This window comes from Coffea eugenioides, chromosome 8 (assembly GCF_003713205.1).
Source record: "Coffea eugenioides isolate CCC68of chromosome 8, Ceug_1.0, whole genome shotgun sequence".
Classification (NCBI taxonomy): domain Eukaryota; kingdom Viridiplantae; phylum Streptophyta; class Magnoliopsida; order Gentianales; family Rubiaceae; genus Coffea; species Coffea eugenioides.
In genome coordinates, this window is record NC_040042.1 from 42,851,949 (window position 1) to 42,857,948 (window position 6,000).

Genomic DNA, 6,000 nt, shown 5'->3' on the forward strand with positions numbered 1-6,000 from the left:
GGGTTAATTCAAATGACATCATAAATATATCATAAATATTTATTAATAATATATAATCAAAATAATATATAAAATTTATCTTTAAATTTGTGGTTTACAACTTTATAAGTTTAGATTTAGTCCAACAAGACTTTGTAATAAAAAAATTATAAGTCCAAAATAGTGATTGACATATCGAGGTCATCCTCATAGAAGCCATAACTTCAATATGATGGTATTAATAAAAATTATTTAAAAATTAAAATATTATGTAAAATATCTAAAAGTGTGTTAATATCAATAAAGGTGTATATATCTGTGTTTAATGTTTCAAAACTATTTAATAAGAAAGTGCAAAGAAATTAGAACAAGCAAGTAGCAATTAATATAATTCAATGCATACTTGTAAGTTCAAAGTTAAATTTATGGACAATATTTATAGACTATGAAACATTTCTAGATATGTTAATAGTTTTTCAATATCCAAGGGGTTAGAACATAATATTGAAATAGCTTTTTGAACCCCACATTATTCCCCCAATTCGTTCCTCCTTTTCCTCTAAACGCCGACAAAGGCACCTTCTATTTTTATGCTACATTTTCTTATTCTTCTTCTCCAACCATCACGTCCACTGTTTTTTTTAATAATCCAAAAAAGGATGGAAAGTAGCATAAGCTCTCAAGTCTCAAGCCCGTCGACTGTGAAAACTCTTAGGCAACCACTCCAAACGTTTTGAGAAACAAGCCTTAGATTTTGTCCGCTCTTTCTGTTTTTCATTTTTTTTTCTTGAATTTTTGCTTCCATTCTTATTTCTTCTTTCTTTTTAGGATCTCCATTCTTATATCATTAGTAATTTATTCTCAAAACTCACAAATAATCAAACTTTTATCTTTTTTTTTTTTCAAACTTCTCTCTTCTTCATCTCTTTTTCTTTCTTTTTTTTGCGGTCTTTTCCCTAGATTTAAGATTAAAACTTGTTTAGAAAAAGATATCAAGGACTAATGTGGTGGCTGAATTGAAGGAGTCGAAGAGGTGAAATGGGTTTGTACTTTGCAGAGATGTGAGAGATCAGTAGGGATCAGAGGCAAAGAGGAAAAAAAACAGTCAACAAAAAAGGAAAATAAAAAACCAAGTTCTCACTGGTTTTACCGATTTCCGGTCAACTCGAGTTTTGACTCGAAGCTTAGATTTGACCGAGTTTCTATCATCCGGATTTTTAGGGCAATTCGGACCGGACATCTGACTGATTCTCGGTTAAATTGGTCGGACCGATTAATCCGATCCGAGTTTAAAAACACTGAAATCATGGAGTAAGGATCCATCGAAAAGGAGCCAAATAATATACTTCGCGAGTTATGTTAACTAATGATGCCCAAGCCCGTGTAACGGAATAGGTTTTATTAGGGTTTCCAATTTTATGTTAAAAATTCTGTGTTGGTTATCAATTCTCCGTTAAAAATACATTGGCTTATTTTGTGAAGATGAAAGATTAAACTAGTAGCTTATAATGCATGAATAACTGAATTGGCCGCAAGGCCCGCAACTCCAAAGAATGAGGGACCAAAATAGTTTTTCTTTAATAGTGCACGTAGTAGCAAGTGACTAATTCCGTTATATTTCTCCAACTTTCTAGTATTAGAATTCTTACATGGGCTTCATTCTGTGAAGATGAAAACCTAAATTAGTAAACGATGCCGTTTAATGGACTAAATTGCCACAATTACAAAGATAAATGACCAGAGTGCTCGTTTTTCCTGTTTCAAGACAAAATATACAAGTGGTTCAAGTCCTTGAATGCATAGAGTTTAAAATAAATCAAGTCAATCAGTGGCTTCATTGGGGGCCCTGTGTCCGCATTGACCAAAGGAAGTTTTGAATTTTAGGCATAGAATTTTTCAAAAATTCTATTTTTATCTCACTTATTTATCAGTGTGCCCTCACTTATTTTAGAATTTGTTTTTACCTTGATAATTGGTTGGAATTCATTACAATATGTACCTGTGAATAATTTGATAACAATTTTCTATATAAAAAAAAAATGATGGCTACAAGCATAAACTCAGTACTCTAGAGAGTTTAGTTAACTTGTGAGTTTTTCTATATTAAAAAAAAAGGTGGTACTTTAATGAGTTATAGAACATTGGAGGGCCCTTTACATCATCTTGTTTTATTTATTAATTATTTATATAGTTACTTATTACTATCATTTACTATATGAATATCCTTATTGTTCCATAACATTTACAGAACTAAAATAATCTTAATCTATTTGTATCCCCCACTGAAATATTTTTCTGCCTCCACCACCAAAGTTAATTCAAGCTGAGCATGTCATATGGGTTTACTTTGTAGATCGTCTCTATTTTCAATAAATATTGTGTAGGGATTAATAGACTACACTCATAACTTCATGCCATCCTCTTTCTATTTTTTATTTGATTAAAAAAAAGATGAAAGAGTTCTTACTCCTTAAACTCTGAGTTTTGTGGAAGCTTCACCTTGCAAATTGAATCAGAAGTGCGAGGCCTACTAGTGCCAGATGATGTTGCCCGTGTCTTCGATGTTTATGGCACTCTTTTTTTTTTTTTTTTGAAGCAAAACAAGAAGATAAGAGTATAATTATCATCCTACTGTTTATACTTTTTTTCTTCATTTTTTCTTAGCTAGTAAAGGAGTCCACATCCTTCATACTTTATTGAATCGTGCTAAAGGTGATCAGAAGTTCGGGCAATGAGAAGATGAAAGCACGATTATCATACTACTATTTATACTTTTTTTCTTCATTTTACTATTTTAACTTAACCAGCAAAGAAGTCTACCGCATCCTTCATTACTTTATTGAATCCTGCTAAAGGTGATCAGAAGTTCGGACATGAAAAGATAATTGTTTTTAAATACGATCCCTTGGTGGTGAGATAACTAGCAGTGGCATGTGATATCCAAAGTTAAAAAAGGTCTAGTCACAGTAAGTCGTAGCAAGTCATTTGATAAGAATGTTTATTAGTGAGAAAGGGGGACCTGAAAGAGATTTTTGGTGCAGAAAAGGTCAAAGCAGTTGCAGCAGGGTGGAGGGAGGAAATTCAATCAATATTGAAAAGCCACTACACACTCGAAGAGTTTCAAACTGTAGAACTCACAAAACAATTTTGTTGGGAAGACGAAAATTTTCAGTTTTGTTATTTAGCCTTCAAATTTTCTCTAGTTCTTCTATGGCAATTACAACTCGCCCACCTAAGTCTAATACTAAGACACATTAGTCCCTCAAATATACATATAGACACTATTGCTCCCAGTGTCACAATTTCTGCACCAAGGCATGAAATGTCAAAAGAACTTTTAAAACATATATTCACAGTAAAGGTTTTCAAAAGTTCATTATCTAGACCAAACCTTTTTTTTAAAAAAAAAAAAAATCTAAACCAAACCTGAGTGTGTACAGAGACATCTGCAGTTCCCATGAATTTTCTACAAATGATGTTTGTTTGATAACGTAAGCTCGATCGCGACAAACCCATACTTGGCTGTACCATAAAAAATGGGAATGATATCACACCTTTCTGTTTTCTTATTAGCCGGCTCCTCTTATAAATTAGGTCGATCAGGCACAAAGGCACAAGGCACAAGCCAGAGCTAGTGCAGGAGGCTGCTCCCAGTTGCGGTAAGTCATCGCACTATCAGCTTAATTATCAAGTAGCTTTCACGCTTCTTAGTTCTTGTCTTATCGTATTTTAGCACTTGTTCTCGATTGATTATTATAAATTCTGATATTGAATAATCAAATTTTTTGTGATGTTTTTATTTACTTTTGCATCTACCATTTTATAACTTATGCTCGTTCGGATTATTCTCCACAATTACTTTTCATAAATCAATTTTTGCAAATTCTAAAGCAAATGAAAACAAACCCTTCAAATAGTAGTACTAAATTCATGTCAATGACACTTTTTTACATAATTGCCAGAATGGCGGCACAGGCTGAAGCCGCAAATTACTATATCCTTCGCATGGGCAGAAATTCTAGTGTGCAATTCAAGTACACTACCATCAGTACCGTGAGATACTACAACAGTTTTCCACAGCAACAGGATACATTGTCCCCTGGCCAGGCCATTTTTGCATTAATTGTGACGTTGTTGCTTAACTTTCTCCAACTCAAGTACCAAGGAAAGTATGAATCTCCCTTTGAAACACGCCCAAAGACCACGTTGTTGGCCCTCATAAGTTTGATCCTGTATTGTCTGTCAGGCGATCCCAAGCTGAGAATCTCTGGACATCATCCTCCTTTTATTCAGCGCCTTGTTCTCAGCAGCATGGCATTCCTTGGTCCCCTGTCATTGGCATCGCTATCATCAATCCTTTTCCCTGAATCCCTTTGCCCGCTTCTGTTATCGCTATCCATTTTGTTTTCTTCGTGTCAATTAATGCAATCCCATATCAAGAAATTGTGGGATTGGTTAAAAGCTGTAGTAATGAACCGAGCCCATCATCAGCCACAACAGTATAGAAGAGGACTCCTTTCAGTTCAACTTCCTTCGCTCCCACAACTGGTAATTCGGGACGAATTAGACATGCATGGCATACTTCCGGTGTAGCTGAAAGTTAATGAATTTGGATAATCAATTCGGCCGGTGATATGTGTATGCATCCTAAGATGCATTTGCAGTGAATCAATACAGTGTATGCATAGTGAGAAGTGCTTCATGATATGCTTCCTTGCTTCACGGGTTATTGTGTTCCGTACAATGTAAAAACAAATAAATTTAGTTGGTTTAAAATGTTTTTATATGAATATATATTTTACACAACTATTGGCATGAAGAATGATTTGGTATATTTGTAGCTTATCTTTTTTCTTGGAAAGAATATATGTATATATATTAAAGTCATCACCCACTATTATTGTATTCATGGGCGAGATATCACACATCAAAGGTGCCCCTTTTTAAAAATTGCATAAATGATCCACCGGCACAAAGGAAAAAAAAAAAAAAAAACAAGGTTGTCTCCTTCCCTTTATGATCATTAATATGTTTCCTTTCTGATAGTTTGCCGACAAAATATATGTTACGCGTAATCTTGACCTCATATGGTTATATAAAAATCTCTGTCTATTAACTCCAAATAAACATTCTTTGTCAAAATTCTAGGTGCCTGCCTTGAAAAGAAACTATAGAACTTATATCTTCCACTCTTCAAAAGATTAGGACTACTTAGATGATGATGATGATAAGGCCAAAATTGAACAAGAGGTAATCCAAGGCCAGACCCCAACAGCCCAAACGAACCTAAGCACAACATCAACACGTGGCTATGTTCCCTTTCCAGTGCAACCTTTGTATTTGTTCCCCAAATCTTTGTTTGGTTTTCATCCATGTTTGATTTATTCATATCACCTTCTCACGGGGAGGGAAGAAAACGAATTGGAGCGTTTGAAACCTGGTCTGAATCATTTGGTTCAACTGGTTGAATTGAGAACCGGTCATAGTTCCGGTCTAATTGTGTATGAAACTTTAAAAAATTAAAAAAAAAAACTGATCAAATGTGTGCTAAAGATTTGGGTTGTAATACTTTGAAAGGTAAATCTCGAACTGGAATTCAATATCTCATGCTCTTGGCAATGATAGGATATTGCATTTAGAGAGAAAAGAAGTGTAGGCTTGTTAAAAATGAATATAGGGATAAGAACATAATGTAAGCTAGTTTCTATTTCTCGAGTTAAGTTGTCCAACACAAACTTTTCGTTTCAAGACTTGATCACGGCCGAATGCCACCATTCTTAATTCTTGAAATGTTCTAGAGTGTTATTTTTATTAATAGTCATTTGTTGATTGATTTAGTGCGGTTGTATTACCCTATATTTTTAAACTCGAACTAGATCGACCGATCAAACCGGTTGAACTGGAAGCCGGCCAATTATCCGGCCCAATCCACCTTAAAAAACCGCCTTTAAAAAACTCGGTCAAACCCGATGACCGATCAAAAATCGGGTTTGATCGGGAATTGACGAAATCGGACAAAAC